The 27,285-nt window shown below is 52.6% G+C and overlaps 1 protein-coding gene across 4 annotated transcripts in view; it reads right to left on the bottom strand.

Annotated features, from left to right (window-relative positions):
* The window catches only part of ELFN1 (extracellular leucine rich repeat and fibronectin type III domain containing 1), a 108,854-nt gene extending 81,977 nt beyond the window's left edge, over positions 1-26,877 (bottom strand). The window contains exons 1-3 of one of the 4 annotated variants that reach the window (XM_087732221.1): positions 21,275-21,340; positions 12,254-12,538; positions 3,293-3,405 (exon numbers count right to left, since the gene is read on the bottom strand). The gene's annotated coding sequence lies outside the window, so the exon portion shown is untranslated. Of the gene's footprint in view, positions 1-3,292; positions 3,406-12,253; positions 12,539-21,274; positions 21,360-23,563; positions 23,624-26,786 lie in introns of those variants that run through there. The other 3 variants (XM_087732223.1, XM_087732222.1, XM_087732224.1) reach the window with 3 other exon arrangements.
* Between the last annotated feature and the right edge of the window lie 408 nt (positions 26,878-27,285).

Below are 27,285 nucleotides of genomic sequence, written 5' to 3'. Positions count from 1 at the left end.
GTGGTATCAGCCGTGTGAGCTGGATTTCCTCCCCAGGTGAAAAATAAAGTGGTGTTATTAGGCGATTTTCCTGTTGCTAGAGAGGTACGCACATGAATCTTCCTCCCTCGCTGTCTGTGCATGAACAGCATCTTATTATGCTAATACTATGAGTATTAGACAAAAAGCACTAAAGAAAGCCAAAGGAGACAGCAGTTTGGACTGGGGGCAGAGTGCAGGCAGGGGGGGCTGCAGGGGACTGTGGCTCCCAGGTTTGCTTTAGGTTCACTGTATCACCGAGAAGCGCGGAGCCAGAGGGAGTTGCATGGGGTGGGGGACACCTGCAGCCCCCAGGAACATTGGGGAGATGCCCAATGCACCAGCCCTTGGCCACGGGATCCCACACCAGGGCCACTGCAGGGCTCAGCTGCCCCGAAGCAAACCCCAAGTTTGCAGAGGGAGCTGGGCTTGCTGCAGGCCAGGGGATGGGACTGCTGGTGGCAGGCCCACAGTCACCACCTTTCTCTCCTTCAGGGGAAAAACAGGGAAATCTAAAGCATTCTTAAAGACTTCCCTGCATTTTCATTCCTCTCTATTTAAAGACATGTGAGAGCCCAAGAGTTCCAGCCCCACTGCCTGCGCCTGGATGCTTCACAAAGTTGTAATCCCCACTAGTGACATCACAGGCCGTTGCCATGGGGATGTCACAAACTCATTGCCACGGGGACGTCACAGACTCAGCACTGTGACTTCACCGCGGCGAGAATGGGCAGCAAGGGAGGCATTGCTTCCCAACCACCAGTGTCTCCGGTAATTAGCAAACTGGCACAGAAAACGAGGATGAAACACAGGATACGAACAAAAAAACATTTTGTAAGTATGATCTATTGGGAAGTATTCCCTTATGAGAAAGTGCCTCCTTAATGGATCCTGCGCTCTTAAGAAAACTACGAGAGGCAGAGAATAAAACAGAAATTATAGTGATTTGTTTTATTGGGCATTTCATCGAGTAATTAAGAGGATAATTATGAGAAGGAATATTAAAAGGCGTTACGCTCAGCCCTCGCCTTGCTCTGGAGGAGCAAGCTATTGAATGTGCAGCATCGCCCAATGATTCCCTGTTCTAACGTGGGGTTCCTCAGGGCGAGGGAGACAAGCATGGATGCGCCGCAGCATGAGGGGTCACACATAGGATGGGAAGGGGTGAAAAAGTAACTCCACCATGGCCCTGGTGGGATGCCAGAGCTCTCCCAAGAAACACACGGTGGGAATGGCAGGTTGCAGGGAGGCAACCCCACCTTTGCAGCATCTCTTGGCACGTGGTATCAGGCTTTGACACTTGTGCACTGTGCATTTCAGTACAGGGGAGGCTAAAGGGGAAAACGTAAACCAGCCCTGGCTGCAGAGAAGCTCTGGGGAGAGCTCGCCATGGTGAAATGCATGCTGATGAAACACTGTGGCTGAGGCAGAAGTGGCAGAAAGCTGGAAAACCAGCTGAAAGCTCAGCACAACAGTTACCCTGCACCAGGAAAGCAGCTTTGTCACCCACCGCCCTTCTAACACCTTTCCCCATTTTGCCTCCTCATCTTTTTCTTTGGAAAATATGTATAAAAGTACCTGTACAACTAATCCAGATCCAGACAGGACCCAACACCACTCCAAGAGCCCTCAGCAGTTGCAACTCAATCTAAGCTGCTTCTCTAAGATACCCAGACCTTCCCACAGACAAGGAAACCTTGATGCTGGCCAACACATCCATGAAACAAAGGCGTACTCGAACAACGAAATCTGCAACTCCTTTCTGATCCCCAGCACATCTTGCTCCACCCCATTTACCCACCGGCATGGCCATGCTCCAACACAGACATCAGGACACCAGGTCCCACCAGAGGCTTCCTCTGCAGCCCACGTTACACGCTGGGGACCCCAATGCTCACACACGGCCATCTGCTAAGAGGCCCCAGGTGAAAGCCAGCCCCAGTGAGAGCAATCTTTCCCCTGCAAGTCCCAAATGGTCGCTGCAGGGAGCAAACACAAGCACAGCGATGGGGAAATGCAAACTGGAGTGATGGACACCGTGAAAAGAAAGGGCTTGACTGAATGCAGTGAGTCCCATTGGATATGCGTTTATAAACACCAAGATGACAGATAGGCTAATACATGTTATTGCCTCAAACTACTTGCTCAGGAGACAAAACAAGCAACCAACCAACCCAGATAAATGAGAAATCGCAATCCGCAACATGGCAGTGCTGACCAGTTGCCAAGAATTAAGCAGTTCTTAGGTCCTTGAGTGCTGCAGGACCACATATTTAGGAAAGCACAACATCACCTTACACGCAGGAGATGGCTGGCTTGTTTTAAAATGGCCTCTGTGGCTAGAAACCCCTTTTTTCACCCTAGGGAGACAGACGTGATGGCTATAATCCAGTTGCCGTGCTGGGCCAGTGTTTCAGGGGCAGTGGCTTGTCAGGGTTGAGCCCAATGTGTCAGACAACTGTCAGAAAAATCCATGTTCAGAAAGTCACTAGCCCTCCCTTTCCCTGTCCTGGGAACCACTGCTCCCCTCCGTCCTCCCCTGCTCATGGGGAGCAATCCCCATCCTCTTCAAAGCAAAGTAAAACTGGCTTTTTGGCTTGTTGCTGGCCCTTACAGGCATGAGAGCAGCTTGTTGGGACACTCAAGTGCTCGGCACAATCCTAAAACAAGGCTCCTGTTTGAAGTATATGGATTGAGGCTGAATTAAAAAAGCCCAGGAGGAGCGTCTAGCTCCGCTCCTATGCTGAAAAGCTGCTCAGCAGCAGCAGCCAACGTGGCTTCATCCTGCTCAGCCCTTCATGCAATCTCTAAGAAGCCACTACAGTGCCAGGGAAGCAGCAATTTCATATGTGATGTTCAACTTGACCCGGGGAGGGGGTAATTGCAAAGCATGTGCTCTGCTTTCCAGTGCTGCTGCAGGGAGGAGAGCAGAGTTGCCTCACTCCTGGCTGCAGGAGCACCCAGCGCTGCTCTAACCCTGTTATCATCGAGAGGAGTTGGACAATACACTTCCACGGGGACAGATTAAGACCAACAGCAAATGCAGGACAAAACGCCACCATTAACCACTTCTGCCCAGTCAGGAAGAACAGGTAGAGCCTGCAGAGCAGGTCCCAGGCAGACAACTTATCTGTGGCTTGAGACAAGTTTAAAGAATCACTTCTGAAGTTTTGCTCTTGCAGACACCTTATTTTCCCCTTCTAGTCAATGCAACAAGCAGGTTTAGTGCAATGCAAACGGGGAACAGAGGATAAAACCATATACTAGCCCATACCTGAAGATGCATCCTTCCTTTCTCGCCAAGCAGCCGGGAGGACGCTGCCGTCTCTCGGTAATTTTCCAACATCCTGTGTTGCAGGTAGATTTATGCACTGATCATAGTTGGAGCTGTTAATAAAAAAGTGCAAAGAAAATGGATTTTACTGTGAAGCATAAGGCTGCTTTTCTTCCAGCTTTGCATTATCGTGACTTTCTCTTTTTTTATATCTTTTTTTTTTCTATGATTGACCATGTTTGGGGTTCAAAGCTTTAAAAATAAATCGCGGATCTTCTTTCATCTACTATGTATGAGAGAGTCAGAATCATTACATGGCTTAAATGGATATTTTGAGAGAGACCCCGGACTGAGTAGTTCCCACTTTAACTGGGAGCTAGAGGGATGAAGTTAATTTGCAAATAATGTTACATGCTGGTTTTACTTGAACTCAAGGGAAAAGGCTGCAGTGGCTACTTGTCATTCTTTGTGAGAAATTGAACAAAATGGAAATCGAGTTCACTAGTAAAAAAAAATATATATATTAAAAAAATCTGCAGCAGACCAATTTCTCCCGCACCAGGGGAACGTCCCAGGACTGCAATGAAGCCGTGCCTCAGCACATACTGCTACTGCTGCCTGAGCACTGGGGACAAACAGACCGGCCGTCCTTTTCTCAAGAGCAGATTTTTAACTCAGAGAGCTGCGAGCATTTCTCCAGCTCGACTTGAGCCACTTCTTCCTTACGCAGTTCGAAAGACAACTTTCCCCTTTAGCATTGCAAATGCCTTCCGCCAGGAGGGGGGAGCTCTGATATCTGCAGCGCTGCATCTTCACAGCGAACTGCCTATCGATGACTTTGTGGCTAATATATACAATGAGAAGCAGAGGAGCTAATATAATGCAATTTTCCATGTTTACTGCATTATTACAGTGGTTGAATCTGCTGATTAGTTCCTATTTTTCTTAACATCTCTTCCTGAGCATCCCTTTTATTTTTGCCCTGCTTATCTGCATACAGAGTCATTTATCTGTATGGCTGGTGTAACAGCAAGCAGGGCCAAAGCTATCATTTCTCCTCCCTTTCAAATTTAATCTTGCAGACCTCAATCCTTGTGATACTGCTATTATTTTGTCCGTATCTGATCTAACAGGAACCAGCCATTATTTTTGCCTTAAAAAAAAAAAAGAAAAATGGAAAAAACTAATCCAAGCAAAAGATAATGATGGCTGTGGCACTAATGATCCTTGGCATATCTCCTTGCAATGAATCCAGTGCTAAAACAGAGACGGTTTGTTTCCCTTCTCTCTACATAACTGCAAGGCTGACCCCTCATGCACAGGCAGCTCCCCACCAATAAACAACATTGCCCCGATCCCCCAGGGGATTCATTTCACTGCCAACTATCTCAGCAGCCCTTCTTATTGTCTTAACTTATTTACCCAAATAGTGGAAAAACAACTCAAGTGGAGCCGGACACTCTCCAACATGACTGCAACTGGTTTCTTCAGTTTTGTTCCCCTATAAGCTAGGGAAGTCTCTTCCCCCAATGGTTATTAATTGAAAAGGGAGGGGGGAAATTTCCTACAATATGAACAATACCAGAAAGTGCTCTTCATTACTGTTCCTTGAAGATCATGGCAAGACATTTTGCCCCCCAGCTTCCTTAACGCTCCCCACCTCCCAGCTCTGAGCAGACTATCGCACCAGCTGGAGACCATCCGCTGAAGCATCAAGCCAAGCTGTTCTGCATGTGCCAACCCCATCAGCCAGCAGGGATTTACTTGGGAGAGGTGGGGAAAGGCATTGAGGAATCCGTCTCCTCCCTTCTCCTGCACCCCAAATAGCCAGAGGTTTTCTAAGCAGCGAATGTGTCCACCCGTCCTCCTCACTGCACGTCCACGATTTGCACCATCACTCCGTGGTTTCTATCTACGCCACACTCTTCACCTCTGCCTGCAGCCCAGAGACCTTCACATGCCCTCCCCTTCGCCCTAGGAATATTATAAATAAATCACAGGGCCACGTTTGGCTCTTTGTCTCGGTGATGCAAGCAGGGACTTGGAGCTGCTTCAAAGGCACACGGCACTGGCAGGGCACAGGATCCGGCCTGTCCCCTGCACCAGGACTTACGCAGGTGAGAGTTGTGGAAATCAAACCGAGCCCTTCCCCACATCCTCTACCGAACAGGTCCGATTTGGGGAACCCCTTGCTCACTTCAACATGGAGCTCCCAACTGCCCAAGCTGTAGCGCCACAGGAACCCGAGCATTTCTTGGTCTAGGTACAACACAGTGTGTATTATATTTATTATTAATGAAAGATTAAATGTAATAACGAGCATTATTAATTTTAAAGCTACTAATAATCATCAGCTGTCCCTCACTTCACCCTGCAAGCCTGAGAGCTATAATGAAAGACCAAATTCCAGCTCAAAGCATCTTTAACAGAGGCTGCCATGATCCAGAGCCCAGCTCTGCAGCTCAGGGCCACGGGCATTTTCTGCAACTAGTGAGGAACCTCAAAGGTCTTCTAATGTGAACAACCATAAAAAGCCAGAAATGGCAAAAAAATAACTCTGTTTGGAAAGAAGGACTCACACCAACCTCCCAGCTCTGCAATGCCAAGTTGTCTTCTTGTGTCCTAGTCTGCACCCATATCATAACTCCAAGAGCCCAGGTTTGCACAGTGACCTGTGTCACAGCAGTCATTAGATGGCGAAAATCCATTTTAGCGATAAGGGAGTCTGCATTTCCACAAGTGTTCCTTGCCCTCTCCCTCCCTGGGAAAATGCAGCTCTTTACGGTCTCATTGTCCCTGTGACCAGATAACACTCATCTCGCGTCCCAAAAGCGGCATCTGCTCCCATCAGAGGTGCTCACTCAGCACCGGGGGGGACCAGAAGCAGGGCCATTTCTACCCTGAATCCTCCAGCATCTCAGCAGGACAAGCAGAGTGGGGAGCTACCAACCTCAGCAGAAATTCAGGGTGTCAGAAGGGCGCATGTTCAAGAGCAAAGAGTCATTTGCACGCCAGCAGTAACGTTATCCTGCTGGCTTTGGCACATTGGCATTGATGGTGAATCACATCTCCTTTGTATTTCACTTGGAGGAACAGGGAGAAGGAGGTTTTTTACAGAGAGTCACAAAGAGCCCCTCCTTGGAAAATAGGCTGGTTTGGGTACTACAATCCCTTTCCTGTGGAAAAGGGAGGGAGGCCCAAGAGATTGAGGGAGCTGCTGAAACCCAGAGAGGAATCCAGTAGCAGAGCCTGGAGAATAATTCAGATATCAGGGACCAACAACCAGGACCAAGATCCGTGTTTAAAGACTGTACCAGCCTCAGGACTAAGATCTGTGCTTCAGCACACGTCTACCCACCCTCCTGCCCACCAATACTGCTGTGAGCCACACCAATACGAGATGCTGCAGAGCAAGAAGGTGGCAAGGAGCACTTTGTTAGCTTACCCAGATCTTTCCTAAGCATGCAAAGACCTGGCTCCTCATCTGAGTGCTAATTCTCACCCTCTTTCAGCCCAGTTTTTTGCAGCTTTTCTACAAATCCAGAATACATTTGAGTGATCAGCACAATGTTTAGCGAGAAAATCGTATGCTACATTTCCGCTTGGCATGATTTTGAAATGGTTAAGCTGTTAAGCCCTGAAAGGGAAGTTTTAAGAATACAGTGAAAAAAAGAAGCCAAAAACAAAAATAAACCAACAGTGGAAAAATTAGAGCGTGACATAAAGGAACCATTTGGATGGATCCCTTTTTCCAGAGAAACGGTACATGCTGGCTGCTGCTTTCCAATGTCAGGATCTCTGCAGTTGTGTAGCACTTGGACTTCCATTACAACAGCAGGGAAAATAACAAATTGAAAGTCAACACTAGCACACAAGAGAGGGAGAAAGTTTTCCTAAGCTAGGATCAAACCTCTTACAAGCTTCTCTAAGCCACAGCCACTTTGCCCCTGAGGCCCCCTTTGCCCATCTCACCTTCCCCCAGCACGGAACAGAAAGGTGTTGCTTGGCACACATGGAAGCACTTCTGTAAGGACTGGAAATGGTCCAGGCTGGGGAGGGGTCATGGCAGGTACCCTAGAAATGCTCATGTATCCACATTTTCCATATAAATCCTTCCAAAGAGAACCAAATCCTGCGCTGGTCCGTGGCTCACCTTCATGCCACACAACCCCAGCGATGCTGGTCCCTCTAAGGATAATCAGGTTCTGCCTAGGGCATTCGGGGGACAGAAAGGACTCCCCACCTTCACCCCAACCAGCTTGCTTTGCACAGTGCAATGACAGATGTGCCACCCCTGTGTCACCCAGAGATCCTTCCTGAATTATGCATTGCTTTGCTGCTGTGCAAACTGACTTGGTGACTTACTTATGCAGCCAGTTACTGGGCTGAAGGACACAGCTCCAGTCACAACCATTTTATATTGATTGACCTCCCAGAATCCATACACGTAACGATATCCCACTACAGCTGTGACACAAAGCATTAAGGTAATGACAGTGCCAATAGCATTCATACCTGCTACTTTTAGGTCCACCCAACCCAGTGCAGCCGAGACAGACAAGGGCTCTTTTCCTTCCACTCCAGCCTCCCCTGTGTCGCTGTGAAGTGCTTGCTATACAAAGAGTTCTTGGAAGAGAGCTCTCTCTTCTAGGAGGGTTTGGATCAGAGACATCAGGTTAGGTCACCTACAAAGGTAATAGTGGGAAAAACCTTGTTCCCCAGCATATTCACATCTGTGCACATCTCTGCAGAGGTCAAGCACACTCCTGATAAGGGTATCTCCTGTCCAGCTCTGTACATTGACCCAGCTTCAGCTGGGCATGATAAAGATGAATAAACAGCCAGAGACAGCCTTTTCCTCCACCTCCTAAAAATTCTCCAGCCTGGGTCCTCCCCTGTCTTTCCAAAGTGCCAGAGGATCTTGCGTTGGGTCCGCATAGTCACAGGATGAAACCTGTGACCTGTACCCCCAAATACCTCTGCTCCCCCAGGGAGGCAGGGACCCGAGCAGCCAACCCACTATTTACGTCCATCCTGGGAGGCATTTTAAGACTTGCCTAGACAAAGTTAACACCAGCCTGATACACCACTGGCAAAAATCCTGCTTCAAGGGGAAAACTGGACTGCAGACTCCCAAAGGCCCCTTGTGCCAGCATTTCCGAGTCCCACCATTGTGATCTCTCCTCCTGGATTCACCCTCCCCCACAATCTTGAAATTGCAATTCCTCTTAAAAGCTCTCTGTTGATATAAGCAGCGAATCCCATATCTGAAGCATTGACAAACCCTGGGATTTAATTTTTAATGCAAAACCAAAGCCCACTCTGTGTATGGCCCTTCCCTGCACTTGAAGGGGGCCTGCAAGAAAGCTGGAGAGGGACTCCTTACAAGGGAGCATAGTGATAGGACAAGGGGTAATGGCTTTAAACTGTAAGAGGGTAGATTTAGATTAGATATAAGGAATAAGTTCTTCACTGTGAGGGTGGTGAGGCACTGGAACAGGTTGCCCAGAGAAGTTGTGGCTACCCGATCCCCAGAAGTGTTCAAGGTCAGGTTGGATGGGGCTTTGAGCAACCTGGTCTAGTGGAAGGTGTCTCTGCCCATGGCAGGGGGGTTGGAACTATATGATCTTTAAGGTCCCTTCCAACCCAAACCATTCTGTGATTCTCTAATGACAAACAGCATCTCTGTAGCTGTTGATTACTCCTGAATCACAGTGCAGTTACAAACAGGTCGCGAGATGGGGTAGAGCACACAATGACCTGCAGAGGACTCGGGCTGAGAAAACAGCACTATAAATAATTACTTTATTGCAAATCAAGGGGCAGCATTTCCACTGATAACATTCTCGCAAGGGGGAAGGGACAGGCGTTTATTTACTCTGTGCTGGTGTTTATATTGCAAATTGCTTCCACGGTGCTGGCTCAAGGAGCTCTTGTTCCTCGTTGCTCTAGGAAGGCGGCGTTCAGCCATCCCCAGCCTCCTCTGAGGAGCTGGGCTAGCAGGACACAGCCTGGCAGCCTCGCCCCAGGGCCCTATTTCTACTTCAGGCAGGGGGAATAATTCCTCTGGATAAGGTGGGTAACAGCACAGTCCTGCTCGTGGTCAGGGATGCACCCCGCCTCCACCGACCACTAGTGGGTGTGGACTCCAAGTTCCCTTTTGCTATTTCAACCCTCCTCTATCCCATTTCCAAGTGAGCTAGTGGCATTCATGGGAAGCTGGAGCTGGATCTTTAGATGTCATACAGCTCACAGACTAATCCTTAAACAAGCACACACCTCCTCCTTCCCTCATTTGAACTGCCATGTTATCAAGTGCTGAGTCTCTTTAAAGAAATTACTCTGCAAGTGTCCCTACTGCAGCACAGTAAAACAAATGAACAGAGGGTGAAAATAAATCAGTATCTAACAGAGGAGGTCTCCTGCCCATGGGCACTTCAGGGAGAGCATGGGTATGTCTCCACAGTGGCAGCCTCTCAGTGCAATACATGACTTCATGACAAAAGATGCTGAGAAGGTGCCGGAGGAAGAAGAGAAACTGTTTTTCCCTTCCTTTTGATTTACATATGCTTCTGCTGGCACTGGCTCCTGGACATGTATTACTCTATGCTCAGCGACTGCTGAGCATGATAATATAGAAGCACAGACCCAGGCATTCGCTGTCTGTGGGCTCCACTGTAGATCAGCAGCATGATGAGGAAAAGGCTTATTTGCATTGCCGTCATTTGGTATTTGCAGCAGGATGCCAAGAGCACAGAATGGCCACAGTAAAAAGCATCTGACTTAACCTTCGCACCACACACCTTCCTGAACACATTACCTATCGCAGACCTGGAACTGAATCCTCCCTACCAGCCCTCCATGCCATCTCACGATGGAAAGGCAATCGAAAGCACCTCTCAACTGCCCAGAGCACATGGTCAGGGAAAGGTCACAGCACCCAGCACTGTCCCCAAGGTGGGGAAGGTTCCTGCGACACCGCTCAAGCCACCATAGCCCAAAGCAGCCCTTTGGCTCCTCTCAAACACATCAAGTATTCAGTCCTCAGCTATGGAGCTGGGAAACACCAGGAGAGCCTGGAAGACAAGCGGTTGCGTTATCACACATTCATCATCAGGAATGAGAGCACACAACTCAACACAAGTGTCCTCCATTGGCTTCAAGGGCACCAACACATTGAAATTCCCGGCTGACTCAGGGCTCTCATTTGCACTTTCATCATAGCCATGGCCAGGAGCTCTGCAAAGGCTTTCCTAGCAAACCAGGAGTTCCTCTAGGACTGGCAGCATTGGTTTTCATCTGTGCAATGCTTTGTAGATACTTCTGGAGTGAAGCATGGGAGAGTGATGGAAGGATTTTAGCTATTTATGAATTAGAAGAGTGGTTTACATATTTTAACAGGAAGATAGAGGAGATTTCGCTCAGAATAAGGGCTTTTCAGTTTTTTCTAAATTGCTTTCCTAATCATTAGTACTTCTTGCCACGATGAACAACCAGGCAATTCCATCATGTTACCTTGGATGTACCATGGCAGGCAGCTAATGCTATCAGTCATAAATCATGTCCCTTTCAATCTCCATTATATAGGAAGAGCAAATTTATTATGATGCATGTGTCATTACACACCAATGCCTTTCCATTATCATATAACTGGATACCCCCAAGGTTCATAATTTGCAGTATAATAGTAATTTTTAAAGAACCATTGGTAATCAATAGCACTCAGCATCCCTGTCAGGATCATTTGCAAAACAAATAACAACACTGATCTCAAACAACTTTACAGGAGGGATATTTAATCCCCACGAACTGCATTATATGACGGATAAGCAAGGAATCCTAGACTATGTATCATGTATTTTCCTTGGATTAAATATCACTTCAATCAATGTTGCTACTAGCTGTACAATGCTGCCTGTGTTTTCACTAAGTAATGCTGAAGTGTTGTCTTACAAACAGACATTAGCTACGTGCCGGGCACCAAAACCACATGGCAGCTCTATGGGGTGTGAGGAGGGGGGCAAGATGAAGGGCAGAGCAGTGAGTTAGCTGACGCGATGCTGCATGGGTAGCACATGGCAGCAGGCAAAGTTGGGTGCACAGAAGGCTGTCACGGACCCCACAAACAGGGCACTACTGCGCTGAGGGGTCGTAGCACACATTGACCATGGCCACAACCATTGCCCATAGTCGGATGAGCACAGGCAGTGCTCAGCCCTGTGCTGGCAGGGCCCAAGTCCTGGAGGGCTGAGCCCAGCAGAGGTGATGCTCCCTCCCAGGGTGGGTTTGCTCCGCAGAGCTCATCAAGGCACGGACCTGCCCTTGTTACCAGAATACCCAGCACAGCCTCCACACCAAAATCAAATCACCAGCAGAAGAAGGTGCTGTTTTCAGCCCCTTGTCGATACAGAGCTTGGGTTTAACCAAGTTACTACCTATAACTCTACAAAAGTGCTAGGTAGTATTATTTAATAAGAGGTTCAGCTGTCTGCCTCATTAGCTAACAGACAGACCTTAAGGACAACAAACAGAGGTTTGATTTACTTATTGCTTTTCCTTTTCCTTCAGCATGTACTACCAGAGGCTGTAATTGGGAAGGTAACTTTGTCCCCACTGCCCCTGCCCTGGCTGCAGTCAGTCTGTCTCAGGTCTGTCCGCAGCCAGTGTTACCATAGCATCCCAGGCCACAACAACCTTTAATGGAGCTTTTACATATAAAAATTGAAACAGAAGCAGCTGACCCAGCAGGACCCCATGCAACCAGTGCACGAAGAGGCACTTGCAGGGACAGCACTGACCCATCCCCATGTGTACCTGGCCATGCCACAGCCCTCGAGCCAGCCCAGCCCAGCCAGCATCCAGCCCAGGGCTCCCTAACAAACATCTCCGAAGTCGTATCAGAGAAGTCAAGACAGCCACGTCTGTGCTTCAGCAACCTCGCTATCGGGGAGCCCGAGTTACCTGTTCCATGGCTGAGAGCCAGTCGGCACCTGCATCCTTCCTTATAGATGGTTTTCCGAGGCATGAAATCCACATTTAAATTTTCTATGCAGGTTTCTGCCTCTTCGGAGCTATCCAGCGGAGCTGTATCTCACTACTTGCAGCTGGAGACACCTTTAGCGAAATCTTCAGCTCCTACTGATGTGGAAAAATTCATGCATTTCTCTCCCCGTGTAAGCACGGATCTGGCATTCACGGCACTTCCCAGCGATAAGCCCCAAATCACTCATCGCTAGAAACCCTGTGCTTTGGTAAAGATGGACAGAGTCAGGACCAAAAAAACAAAAAAAAAAAAAACAAAAAAAAACCCCAAACAAACAACACAAAAAAAAAACCCCACACCACACAACACCCTTGGACCCTAACAAAACAGTTTAGCTGCTGGAGATTACAGAATCCTATTTAGTGATATCAAAGAGCATTTTCCACAGAGGAAACACATACTTCAACCTGGCTATAGGAAGCCAGGAAAATTAAAGATTTTGGGAGGAAGAAGAAACCCGCAGAGCTTTGCATGTTTTGGTTCATTTGTAGAGTCAAATGTGTTTTAGGAATGGGACTAACTGGAGTGTCCTGGCACCCCCTCCTGCTCAGCAGCACCTCGACTGGGCTGCACACTCCTGCGAGCTCCTGGGCTGCCCCAAAGAAAATGCCATTAAGGAAAATACGGCTACTTTTAAAGGTAAAAGGACAAATTCTCCTCCCAGTTACACCATTGACCTCATGACTCTCCACAAGGATGGGCGGGCACAGCTCTGATTTGGGGCTATTTTGAGCATCCTCTGGAGTCACCGGGCACCCAAGCAGGCAGAAAGCACAGAGGAGCAGGATGAAGCCCTCGCCTCCAGACCCAATCTGTTAATACATCCATAATTTTCACTGACTACAGGGTAAAATCAATCCCCTGTTTAAGTAAAACACTTTAACCAAAACCCTCCAGCCATCCTGGGGCTGGAAGCGGCATAGCTGCTTCCCCCCATATAAGCACAGCCCTGAGTGGGGCTGGCGTCCCCACTGCCATCCCTGCTCACTCATCACCGCCGCTCAAGCATTACACATGTAGTACGAGCTCGTTCATGGCTCTTCCACAGATGAAATATTTAAATGGTTTATACATTACTATCCCTTTTAATTTAAATAAGATGGGATTGCTATAAACTGACTTGGGCCGACTTGATCTCCCCACCGCTTTTTTTTTTTTTTAAATTTTCCACCTGAGTTCCATCAGGCTGTCACCCAGCATGATCTCAGAGCTTCAGGAGCAGAATCCATGCTGGTAAATGGATGGAGACCTCTAGGAAAGCTCAGATGCTGCACAGTGATGAGGCAGCACCTTTTGCTCTCTCTTGAGCGAGCATCTGGGCTATGGCATGGCTGAAGAGATATCACGTATCAGAAGGATGCAAAGTCTCGACTTCCCCATCTGCATTTGCCCAGCTGGGTGAGCACTGCTTGCCTTGCCACCCAACCCAACCTGTTTGCATCACCCTTTTTGGCAGCTGCTGCTCTCACCCCTCAGAGAGCAGATGCATTTTAGCTGCTGGCAACACCAGTAAAAGCAAGACCCGGGGCAATCTCTGGAAGACAAGACACAACCAATACGTAATTCTCTGCTGATGTGCTCAGGCACAACCCAAAACCTCCAAGAGCATCAGGCAGGGAGGAATTTCCCAGCTTGCGTGGTCCAGGGGAGATCTCACCACAACGTCTGGGCTTTCATCCCACGGCCATGCCCAGATGCCAAGTGTCCCAGGAGGCTGCACACATGCACTGGCTTCATTAGCAGACTTGATGGACAATGAACGATCAAAGCAACCAGCAATTCTACCCAAATTCACACCCATGTTCTCACCCTGGAGGCCAGGGGACCCAACATTGCTGCCCCTGGTGCAAGGGGAGAGAGGACACATCCGCGGGCAGGGAGGGAAGATCTCTCCCTTGGATTGCAAAAGCCTAAAGATGGAAAACGCTTACAGCTGCGTACGCATCCATATGCATAAGAGAACAGGCCCTGATCCAGCACATGCTTACGTCAATCTGCCGTCACCAAGATTTAGGAGAACATTTAAAATTAAGCAAAAATTTCCTTGCACTGCAAAGCTAAAGACAAAGAAAGGAAATAAGTCTCGTGGTTAGAGTAGAAGCAGGTGTCAAAGGACTTGATCCCAGCACAGGCTCCAGCACCAATGCCTCGGGTAACCCTAGGCATGTCACTTCACCTCCAGGTTTACCCACTGAATGCAGCTGCTGGCTCTCCAGGCATGATTCCCTTCACCACTATAAGGGGCTCTCAGATGGCCACAGAAAACCTGAGCAGCTTTGAAGGCTGTTTCCCATGTGGTCCCCATGGCCGGCGCTCTACATGCTGTTTGCAGAAGAGCAGGTCACCTGTAACTCAGCAGCTCTAAGGAACCCCACAAACCCTGGATCCAAGTAGCTGCTTATAATCTAAACCACAGAAGAAAGTCAGGATTTGCAACAATACTTCAGGTTTTGCCTGCTGAAAAATAAATACAACAGCATTTCAAAATAAATGGGGAGAAAAAGCAAGATCAATAAGTAAGACACACTTATTTTCCAACCCAGCCTAATTAAAATGAAAAGTGTATTACTCCATTCACCATCGCAAGTTCCAGTGGAAAAAAGGGTGCGCTGTCCTAAGGGCTATACAACACAATGCTGCTTTATGGCTGTTTTGTTAGTAAGATAGGGACTGGAAAGGAAGAAAAAAAAAAAATATATCAGAACAGGAACTAGTAATTCTTCATTGCAAGAGAGAGGGAAAAAGCCGTGCAGAAAGTTTGGTGCTTTTTTCTTATAGCCAATGTGATATTTAGAGAACCTACAACTGATTTCACAACTGGAAAGGATTTTAATACAGAAGAGGATGTTTCTGCAAAACCATTAGTGAAGCTCAAGATTAGCAAACTGACCCACGTAGCAAACAACGTGACAAACTTCGATGGGATGGAGGTGTTCACTTTGTGAGCATTTCTTGGGGAGCTTTAAGACTCGCATCCCACAGATTTATTTCTCTTTTCTTCAAAGATGAAGCAGTTACACAAACTCCACAGCCTGATTTCTGCTCCTTTGTGAATTGGGACAGCTGTTGAAACATGTTCATTTATTGAAGTTTTCCTTTTACTCCTCTGTGGAAGATGTTCTCCAGAAGCAGTTGCATTATTCCTGCGCTCGTGCATTTCTCTAGACAAGGTAAACAGGAGCCAGGCTGCGTGAGCAACACAGGACGGGCTCAGCTGGGTGTCCATCCCCACCTGGCCTGCTTGCACCCCGCAGTTTCAGTCCTGCACAGCAGAGCTGGGCAGATGCACAGCTCAGTCCCATGCCTACCTCAGCGTCCTGCTCTGTGGTACAGTTTGCAAACAGCCTTTTCCTAGCATGGACCAGGTCCCCGCAGGACAGAGAGGCTCAAACCCAGCAAGCATAAAAGTTCAGTGGTGCCATAAAACACAAGCGAGAGGTTAGTACTCCTGGATTTTAAACAGAAAGCCACTTCCAGCAGCTCTCCATCCCCTTGGGCCACATGCCAGACCCTGCAATTCACTGCTCAGCGCCGCCTTCCCAGGAGAAGGCGGCTGGAAGTGACATTACTGCAGTGCCTCCCTCCATCCCCAGGAGTTATTCGGCTTGGCAACACCAGCAGTCACATCCCTTGTCCTGCCAGCCCTGATGGGTGCCCTATCTGTCACCCTCACTACACCTGCCCACGGTGTTTGTACCTGCTGCACCCCAAGCAGGGGCAGAACCAGCACAAGGGTTATAGGGCTTGTTTCCAAGCCACATCCTGAAGCAGGGATAAAGCAGAAGCAGGTATTTTTATACCCCAAATCAGATGTTCAATACCTTTTTTTTTTTTTTAACCATTGCCTTTTTTTTTTTTTTTTTTTGACTCTTTTTGCTATGAGAGCTCAGAAGGGTGGGTGGGAAGTGCCCCTTCGGTGCTGCTCCACACACCCCCCTGCTTTTACTCAAACAGGGCCAGGCACAAACTTCTCAGCACAGTGATGAAAAGAAACTACTTCAACTCCTCAACTGTCTCAGGCTTTTTCCTTGTGATCAGAATGACCAATTGCCCAGCCTGGAGAGGGAAGAGTTAATTAACCATGTCACAAGATGAGCACTTGGGCCATGCAATTACCACCTCCTGCTAGAATACCTTGGTGAACCAGCAGCATTAATGGAACCAGCACTGAGCTGAAGCAGAGACGTTTATCCTTTGACAATGCTCTATTGCAACAACTTTATTTTGATGATACCGGATGATTAATGTTTACAGCCACTGTCATTTCCTTTGATAGATTTTGGGACTGTGGAGTGACATTTGCTCAATGCACCGTTCTTGAAAAGCTGCACTCATCGTACCGTAGAGGAGAGCGACGCTCTGTGCATCCAGCCATTGGCAACCAGACTTTCTGCAAGCTGCAGGTGGCCACGAGAGTCCCTTTGAGGAATATGGGGATGCTTACGGAAAGCCTTGCCTGGTGAAGACTGCAGGGCGAGAGGAAGGCATGTTAAACAGCCAATGATGTAAGAAATGGGGACAGTTTGCCTTATCCAGTGGAAAGAGAAAAGACTGTCAGTTACAGACATCACAGCCAAGAGCCGTAGCAGACTGCACTGTTTTGCCACAGACACATTGGAAGATGAGATCCCAAGCTGAGACTCTCCAGGGCTGAGCTGCAGCCATACCAAGCTCTCACAGCTGCTCTTGAAGCCAAAAAGCATCCAAAAATCTGATCAATCAGTAAAACAAGACACAGACAAATGTCTTAACCACAGCATTGACTAATAAAAAAACCAAACAAACATCAAACTTGGAGTCACAGAGGTTAAGACTAAGGTTTCCAAGTTCCCCTCCACCTGTAACATGAGGACAAGAATCATCTACCTCACCTGGCTGTTGCAACGTTTTCCTAATCAATCAGCTCATTAATTCATGCAAAGGATTAGACAGACAGCAGATGGATGGCCTTACACAATAGTCTTTTCTACAGTGAAATATTTCTACTTAATTCTCTGCCGGCAGCTGCCTGTCCGCTCCCATCTCACCGGCACGGCATGGTCCAGGCTCACACGGGGACACCCACAAGGTCCGAGGCAGTGGGGTCTCTCCTAGACCCCAACAGCACCCAGAGCCACACGAGATTCCCTGGCTGGAGACACCCCCTTCACATGGCTTTTTACAGATTTGATTTTCATCTCATCATATTTAAAGCTGTCTCAGGAGCGTAATGATTTTAAATTCACTCACCGCCACAGTCAATCAATGGAGCGGCAGCGGCTGCTAGTGCCTCGCTAGCAGGCGGTGATGAATGGGGCTTTCGAGGCTGCATCGCTCGCCTCCGAGCAAGAAGAGAGTGTGGGCAGCGGGTGGGGAAGAGAAGTAAAGCCAGAAACAAGAATTAAAAGGAAGAAACAGGGCAGGGGGTAAGAAAGCCCAACCTGCTTACTGAAAACTTGAGACAAGTGTTCATCTGCTCCTGGAGGCACGGCTTGGAGGCAGCAGTCTTGGCTTACATTACTCTCCCTGATCTGTTATTTATCATCCTATATTTGTAATAAATGTATTAGCTGGTTTGTTTAAGATAAGTGCTAACCTCAAACCTGTCTTGTGCAGAAGACCAGAGCCCTGGCCACCAGCCTCTGCCCTGCACATGTGCCCCTGACCCAGGTTTTCGTTCCAGGAGGAGCTGAAGAGCAAACACCCGAGAGGAGCTCTCAAGAGCACGTCTTCCCTCAGGACGAAGCGATAAAGGGCACAGTGTTGAAGGTGTTATCCCTCAACTCATCTGTGCAGAAGCAGACAGACATGAGCCCCACTGGATGACACACAGCACCCTGTGCCTCCCCATCCCCGAGAAGCTTCGGGTGCCAGCAACAGAGAGGAGCAGCCCCGCATGCTTGCATCCATCCCAGAGACCACAGAGAGACAGGAGCACCCGTCCCTGCAACTACCGTGAGTTTCCAGGGAGGAAAAAATGAAATGCACACAAAAATCCCCCTGCCTGGGGGAGCCCAAAGGACCTAATCCTGCTCCAGCATGCTGCCAATCGCCCTGCTCTACTGAGAAAGGGTGCTGCCCAGCATTTGAAAGGAGCCACTTCGCATCTGGTCAGGTCAGTGCTGTGCAGCCTGTGAGTGTAAAAATATTCAGAATACAGAAAATTGGTATTACCAAAGAAAGCTGCAGTTCACAGCTGGGTGTTACAAGTCCCACAAAGCAGAGAGGGGACAGAGTCAAAAAATGAAACCCACCACACCAGCAAAATAAAAATAAGAGGCAGTAAAAGTAAATTAATGATGTTGCTCCAATTTGAACAAACACTAATTAAGAATGTGTAATTGAATTAATGCATTATTTAGAAACCCCAGCAAATCCTGAGCGGGGATATAAATACATTATAGGGTTCCTTTGACATCACATATATCTCATGCCTCACTACCCGCAATTTATTTTAATGTCACCAGAATCTCTAGATTTATTTACGTCCTTGTCACTCACCATCATTTTGCATTTATCCTGTATATCTATATCCTCTCTCCTCAATTCCACATGCCCAAGTGCTCCATATGGGGCAGCGATGACCATTTGATAAGTCAAAGCTGTGTAATAAATTAGCTCAGCTCATCAGCTGCTTCCCCTCCCTATGCCCAGTAGCCACAGGTTCAGATCTAATTTGTTCAGAGTCTGGAAAAACATCAAATACCTTGTTAAAAAACAAATCCATCTTCTAGAAATACATTTTTTCCTACAGCCTCAAATGTCAGTTTAATCCATATTACACTGGGAAAGGCCCTGCACAAGCAGGATCTAAGCCTGGCCCAGAATAGGTCGAGAAACCAATATCATCACACCTCGGAAATTTCAGGAAAAAGGCGGGGGGGAAAAGTCAGCCCCTCAAAAGTTTCACAGCAGATGTTTATACCTGCAAAAGGTCCTGAGATATTGTATTTGCAGCTGAGACAGTTTACTAGTGCTTTGAGTATTTAGCAAGAGGCTTTATATATTATTCTTCCCTCCTTCTGAGCCCTTTGCAGTGAGGCTTACAGTTCTTACTACATCTGTGTTTCTAGGAAGAAATACAAATACACCAAAAGGAAAGAAAGAAATCCAGTGAAATTGTTTAAAACTGCTAAAGACACTTGTAAGGAAAGCAGCATGAGAAAACAACGTAGGTGAATCCAAGTTCACACACACATATATAGCTCTAGGAAAGGGAAAAAAGAAGGAGCATTAAAGTGTCTTGTACTTCGGTATGAGCACATACTGTAGCAAAATATGCATGCTGTTTATAAAACATATTGGAAGACTTTTCCCTAAAAGATGCCATACAAAGTATAAAATTTTATTATCTCTGCCTGTCCATTTTACAAAGATATACACAAACAAGTTGCCAAATCTGCCTGCAGTTTAACTCCATTAAATCCAATGAATGAGTTTGGCCCACAAAAAACTCTGCACTTACTGTAATAAAGCTAAAAGCTGATAGCAGCTGATACAGTAAAACACATACATTTCTATACACTTATTCTTGCTGATTTAAAAATACAAGTGAGCTACAGAGATTGCCCTTGTCCAGCTCCTAAAGAAATGCTGAAATGGGGGAGAAAAAACCCAAGCCTTGGAGTTTTCCCCTCTGGTTCCCCCTAAGCTCAAAGGGGAGAGGGGTGGCGGGAAGCCAGCAGGGTTGTGTTCATTTGGCTTTTCCCACCGAGAGCCCTGAACACATATGATGCGTGTGTTTGAACAAAACACCGTACCGACGATTTGGGCCTAAAGATGGGCAGGACCCCACCCAGCAGGAACAGGGGTCACAGGTCTGGACCCTGTCCTGGGGGACCAGCAGGGGAGAAGTGGGTGTCCCAAGGGGAGACCGTGCTCAGGCTCCTGGGGCAGGGATGCGGGATGCTCTGCTCCCCGAGGCAGCGGGCCACAATTTTGTTTGCAGAGGGCTTTCCTCGTGATCAGTGGTTCTCCAGCCACTGGGTCAACTTGAATTATACCTTGAACCTTACATTGCATGGGGGACCATGCCAGGTGGTAGAAGGCCAGACCCAACTGACAGATTGTAAGCCTCTCCTGATTGACAGAGGGTTTTTTTTTTTGTTTGTTGAGTTTGGGGTTTTTTTTCAATGCATGCAATTTTCTCTTAGGCTGCTGTCATAACCACACCAACTCCCATCTCCACCTCCCCAGCCTCCTCCTGTGTCCCTCCAGCTCCCATACACAGGCTGATACACACCCTGCGCCCTCAGTACCACCTCCTCCAGACCCTCCTACCCCAGCTCTTCATGGTGCACGGAGGTTCCGGGCACCCCTCACCTGGAGCTAACTCTTACAACTCCTTTCTTAGATATTTATTATTATTTGCTTCTCTTACAGAGATGTCTCAAGGACCCAGACGACCACTCCAGCAGCCACACTATGCCTCACATACCATTTCACGCTCCTCCTCCTCTTTCTCCACACTGAGCCCCTGCCACCCTGGCTGCCACGGCTCTCCTGGGGGCATAGCAGACATGGGACCAAGGCTCATGGTCTGCACTCCAACCCCTTCACTGCAAGGTCCCCACAGACCAACTGCTTTCACCGCTCTGCCTCCTTCCTCACCCGCAGTTTGGGGCCACGCACAGCTCCATAGCTGCCCCACTGAGCCCCACCAGCCTCCTCTGGGCCCAATTTGCTGCTGACCATCACACCCCCATCTCGCCACACCCAGGCACTGAGCCCCAGTGCTGCCCTGCCATCAGGCTCACCCAGACTCTCCCCAGGCCCTGGGTTCATAACACCAAAAAAATCCAGCAACCACACCAGATCACACAAAACACTGCTCAAGGCTGTGCTCCCAGCTCATACTGCCTTGCAACTCCTGCAGTAGCTTCCCCCCTTCTCCTCAAAGCCTTGCTGATGGCTCCACCAGCTACCCCCGCACACAGACAGCTCGGAAAGTCATAGCCTACCCGCACCAAGCCCCCAGCCCCACATCCTTTCCTCCTGAGGCTCCTCACTGCCCTGCAGCAGCTCCTTCTTAAGTCCCTCTGCTCCACCAGGCTTCCCAATGCCCTTTGCTGAGAAACCATGTAATCCCAGGCTTTTGCTACACCTGGAGTTAACACCAATTCACAGCCGAGTGCCGGCAGCTGGGATGCTGCAGGCATTGCTGTGCTGCTGTGGCTTTCCTTGGTGCAAAATCCCGGCCCTGGAGCAGCCGGCAGAGAAACTCCACCCGGACCAACGCGGCTGGGATGTGCCTGGCCGCTGCTTTCTGTGCCCTTCTGGGACACGGGGCTTCACTGACGTAACCCACTTGCTTGTCCCCAGCACATGCACAGGAAAAATAAGCATCGGAAAAAATTGCCCAAGGATGGGGTTGCAACTCTACAAACAGGCGGGAGAGCATTGCGCTCTCCGGGGCACAGAGCGCATGTCCTGTCCCTGTCGCAGCTTCTCCAACCTCAGCACTATGTTCAGAGCTCGTCTCGGAAACCTCCGAAGCACTGGCCACGTCCTCCTGTTTGCATGCGTTGTGCAATCGTATATTTAGCATATGATGGGAGAACCAAAATAAATAATCCATAGCTCATAATAATAAACCTTGCACCTCGAACAAGCCAAAAGCCTGACCTTTCATACTTAAGCCGTCCTGGTGAGAGGTTAGATCTTGTGTTTTCTGATCATCAAACAGGAAAGCATTAGCCAGACAGGGAGAACAAGCTCTTATCTAGACCTGATTTCTCTCCCCTCCAGGGGATCCTGTAGGATATTTCAGTTCTCTCTAGCGTGCTGTATGACTCTTCCCTCCCCCAGTTGCTTGAAATCAGCCAAATTCACAATCTAATCTGGCCGGGAGTCAAAGGGGAGAAAAATCAAGTCCTAATGCAGTGACTACTTTGAATGGGGAATTGAAGCCAATCAGAAAGGCATTATTGATCCCTGCTCGCAGCACCTTGGTCAGGGAGGGGAAAGCCGCGGGCAGCCGCAGAGCTGCCCACCGCAGCCAGCCGAGGCTGCCCTGCCAGGCCTGCAGCGTTCCCGGCGCTCGCCCGGGCTGGGAGCCGGCGTGAGGGGGGAGCCGGCCGTATCCAGCACGAGTTCCCTGCCTGTGCATGTAGGCAGGGAGAGCACACACCGCCCCTATGCCAGCACTGGCAAGTACCCATGGCATGCACTAGCCCACGGCGTGCACTAGCCCACGTGTGTGCAAGAGCGTGACCCGTGCGCTACCTACCGCGGTGTGTTTGTGTGCAAACACTTCTAGTGCGCATCGTTTTGGAGTGGACCCATCTGCGAGAGCAAGGCTGCTACATCAAACGGTGTGTGCATGCATGTGTGCACAGCGAGGGCTACATGCATTTAGGCAGCGTTAGTGCAGGCCAGCTCTGCACGAGAGCCACAGCGCAGGCTGCAGGGCAGGGAAAGGGGTGTGCACGTGTATGTATGTGTGTACCTGTCCCCCCCAGCTGCCTGCCTGCATGACCCGCAAGCACAATCCCTGCAGCAGGCAGGGGAAGGCAGCGGGGCGGCTCACCCCAGCAGGGCAGGTGCAGCAGAGGACGGGGAGCAGGCGGACGGGGCTGGGCTCAGCTCTGGGCATCCCTGGGTGAGATCCCGATGCTTTGGCCCGCGTTAGCGCTGGCTGCACGCTCCTCTGCCTTACGTAACCGCAGCAGGGACGTAGCAGCGAAGGGGGGACCGAGACCAGGGGGAGAGGAGCTCCCCACTGCAAGCCCTCCCAAATCAAAGGGGGCCGGAGCAGAAGCTGGATGCCCCCGGGGGGGTAAATCCAGACGCCAGGCCGAGGCAGTTGCACTGCCACCGGCTGGGCTGGGCCCGGCTCGGGGCTGCCCCGCTGCGGGGCTGGTCCGGCCGCCGGTGCCGCTCCCCGCCGGGGAGCTGCCGCCCCGCTCGGCAGGGCCAGGGCACGGCTCCCGCCGCGGCGTGCAGCGCCGAGCACAGCCCGGCCGGGCCGAGCCGGCTGCCTCCCTGCCCGGAGGGGGCTGCCCCGGGGAAAGGGCTCAGGAGCCCCCCGGAGCCAGCAGGACGCGGGGCGGCAGTACTGCGGCGGGGGGAGTCCTGGGAAGTTTGGGGAATCCCACGTTTTGCAAAGAGGCAGAAGGGAAACATCCCCCCTAAAAAAAATCCCAGACCCACGCGGGGTCCCGGTGGCTCCTGTCCCCCCCCTCGGGCTGTGCCCCCCAACCTGCCAGCCCGGGCACCGCGGGGCCGTGCGGCCACCGGCACCTCCTTACCTGCCGGCGTCACGTCTGCTGCTGCCTGCCCTGCTCCGGCTCTTCCTCCTCTCCTCCTCCTCTCTCCCTCTCCCTGCTGCTTGGGGCTCTTTATGAAGATTCATTCATTCATGCCTTCCCATCGGTCCCTCAGCGTTTCCCTGCCTCCCGGAGGCAGAGCGTGTGACGCCTCGCCCCTTTCCAGCCACTTTCTGCTGTCACAGAGCGGCGCTGCCCCAGCGCGGAGGGGCGGCCGGGCTGGGACACGCGTGGGCAGCGACGGGCCGTGGGAGCCCGGGGGGTGGGCGGGCGTGGGCACGGCACCCACCCGCCCTGGGAGGGGTACAGGCGGCCTCCGGCGCCCGTCACCGGGGCGTCGGGTCGCCCCCAGGGCTTTCCGTGCTGCCCTCCGCCCTCCCCATCCCACCCCACGCCACTGCCCATCGCCTCTCGCTCCCAGCCGGCCCTTCCCCGGCCGCCACGGGGTAACCCTCGCCCCCTCCCCAGCCCAGCCCGCCCTTCCCCTCCCGCTGCCTCCGCACCCGCGGCAGCACCGCAGCCCGCTCCGCGCCTTGCAAAACCGCTGACTCAAGCCCGGAGAGGAGCGGCTGAGCCCGGCGTGGGGAGCCAGGGCTCCTTGGGGCGGGGGGGGTTCCCCATCCCGGGGGCTGCTCGCTCCTCCAGGTCACCGGGCAAAGTTCATCCCTGCCCCAGCCTTCCCCAGGACGGGAGTCCCAGCGCTGCCTGCCCTCCCGCTGCACTTCGGGGGGGCTGGGGACACCCCGCTGCCCACTGCCCCCCGCTGCCTGCATACCCCCCCCCAGCCGGGGCAAACCCGGGGGGTCTGGAGTGGGGTGTAAAGCCCTGCGAGGTGCTGGGCAGCACGGCGGGAGGTGCTGAGGGGGGTGTTATTTTAGATGCTAAACTTCAGGGGAATTGCCTCCTCTCTGCACAGGCACGGGGTTATTCTTTCCAGCCAGGTAGGGCGGAAAAATTCGGTTTTTCCCTGAAAGACACCGTCGGAAATTTGAAGAGCAGCGTCTGGGTTTGGGCGCTGCCGGAGCCTTCAGAGCGACTAACCGTTAATTTGGGGTGAAACCCCTTAAAAATGCTCCCCGAAGGGCCCCGCCCGCTCCCCGGGGAGCCGTGCCGTTTCCACAGGCGGTGCCACCCCCTTTGCGACGTTGCCATCAATTTCGATTAACGATCGCTTTATTCACCGCTGCAAACTTCTAAATATTTCATACCGTGCAAACCGGCACCGAAACGCACGGAGCTGACGGGAGGAGGCGAGTCCCCGGCTGGGGAAGGCGTGAGCGGCTGCCTCGGGCTCAGCCCGGCGGCCCCGCTGCCTCTGTCCCCGGGGGAGCCTGTTGATACCGGTCGTCCCGTGTGTCCCCCCCTTCCCCTCCCTCCGCTGGGCTTTCCCGGGACTGCAAATCACAGCCTGGACGTGGGCAGCATCGCGGTTCCCCCGGGCTGCCCGGCCCGGGGAAGGCAGGGATGAGCGGGGATGCGGAGGTGTCCGGCCGGGAAGAGCTGGAGGAGAAGAAGGGAGCGCGGGGGGGGACACCCCGACGGGCCGGCATGGCCCCAGCACCGGGACGCTGCTGCCGGCCGGGTCCCGCCGCGCACGGGTGGAGCAGCCCCGCTCCACATCGACCGGGACGGGGCCTGGGGGTTTGGGCTGGTTGGAGGGGTCCTGCCCGGGGGAGGGGGGCTGCCCCCCACCGCCCTGGCACCGCCGGGCACAAGGGCAATGCCAGGCGGGAGCCGGGCGGGGGGGCCCCGCGCAGGGAGCCCCCAGGGAAGGAGGGGAGCGTCCCGGCCCCAGGCCGGGGAGCGGACCGGGCACCCCTCCTCACGCCGCCCCGCGGGCCCCCAGCCCCGGCCGGGCTTCATTAAAATGCAATCAAGAAAATTCTTTGGCAGCTCCGGCCGCAGTTTAACACCGGCTCCGCCGACTGGCGAGTGCTCCCGTCCTCCGGGCTCAGCCTGAATTTGGGAACTGAGACGGAACTTTGCAGCAACATCTGTCATTATAATTAAAACTGCAACACACCCACCGGGCAGGAACACGCTCCCGTCCGTCCCCCCATCTTTTTTTAAAAAAAAAAATCAAGCGAAAGCGGCTCAAACTCCTAGACAGTCACCTACCCCCCGCCTCCCCGGGCCGTCACCGCCACGGCAGCCGTCCACCCGCCCGCCCGCACCGCATCGGGCGAGGATGCGGGGCCGGCGCCGGCGCGGGGACCGGCCCCCGGCTGGATGCGGTGCCCCCCCCCGCTCCGGAGCACGGACCCCCCCCTCCAGCCACCGCCGCCCTCCTCCACTAATTTTCTTTAATTAAAGCTCTATGTGCGGCACGTTTCGCGAGGACAGAAATAGCCGCTGAAGGAGCGCATGTGGGGAGGCAGGTCCAAACTACCGGCGTGGGAATGCAGAAGGGATTGGGGGGGGGGGGGGGGGGCAGGGGGGGCAGAGCCGCGGAGCGGCTCTACCACAGCCCCCACCCCAAGGCCCGGGGCCGCCGGGGTTGTTTGGGGTGGTGGGGGAGAGCCCCCCCCCCCCCCCCCGCGCGCTCCGTGCGGCGGGGAGGGGTTGCTGGCGGAAGCCCCCCGCCCCCGGGGGGACACTGCTGCCCGCGGCACCGGCTCTTCCCCCGGAGCACAAGGGCTTCCCGCCGGCAACAGATGCGGCGGCGGCACGAAGGGGCTCCCCCAGGGCCGCTTCGGCGGTGGGGAGACCCCGAAATGGGGATCCCCCGTGGGCGGGGGGGGACACGGGCCGGGCGGCCGGCGGGGCTCCCTCGGCTCCGCGCCCCCAGCCCGGCCGGGGGGAGCCGCTCCGGGCCCGACCCCTCCTCGCTCCTGGAGAAAGAGGGGAGCAGGAGCGGCTCCAGCCGAGCCTGGGGACCCCCCGCCCGCCGAGGGGAGGGCCTCCCGCTCCCTCCCGCCGCCTGCCCCGCGGTCCCCCCCCCCCGACGAAGTCCCAACCTGGGTTGCAGCCGCCAAAAGTTTGGCGACACGGAGCGGCCACCGGGGGCTGCGCGGGGCTCGCCGGGCACCCGGGGCTCCCCGGGCAGCGCCGGGAGCCGCCGCGGCGGGGAGACAGCGGGCGGGGGCCGCAGGGACCGGGGCGAGCTGGCAGCGGGGCCGGTGTGGGGCAGGGGCGGGGGGCTCAGCCCGGGGCCGGGGCCGGGGGGAGGCGGGCGGGCTGCGGCGGGGGCCGCGGGCGCACCTACCTGCTTCGGCGGCGGCTCCCGGCGCTCGGCGGCGCGGCCAGCCCCGAGGCGCGGTGATGGGCGGCGGGCGCACCCGCGGCTGCGGCTCCCCGCGCCCCTCCAGGCGGGCAGACCGGGGGCAGGAGGCGGGCAGGGAAACGCAGCCGGAGCCGAGCAAATCCCAGCGCTGGAGCCGGCCTCCGAGAAGAGAAGGGCTGCAGCTCCTCACTGCGTCAGGCGGAGAGCCCTGCCCGTGCAGGCGGCGCCGGGCAGCGCTGCCAGGCCCGGGGGGCTCCCACCGGCACGGCGCGGCTCGGCTGGGATGGGCACGGCGCGGCTCGGCTCGCCTCGGCTCGGCTCGGCTCGGCTCGGCACGGCGGTGCGGTGCGGTGCGGTGCGGGCCGGGCGGAGGTGTGCGGCTCGGCTCGGCCCGGCCTGGCACGGTCCGGTTCGGCTGCGCTCAGCACGGCCCGGTTCGGTTGAGCCTGGCTCGCCTGGGCTCGCTGCGACCCGGCTGGGT

Source organism: Nipponia nippon, unplaced genomic scaffold, assembly GCF_047370975.1.
Source record: "Nipponia nippon isolate SJK-2023a ecotype South Korea unplaced genomic scaffold, ASM4737097v1 scaffold_5, whole genome shotgun sequence".
NCBI lineage: Eukaryota > Metazoa > Chordata > Aves > Pelecaniformes > Threskiornithidae > Nipponia > Nipponia nippon.
Note: the sequence above shows the minus strand (reverse complement) of the source record. Positions and strands in the feature narration are given on the sequence as shown.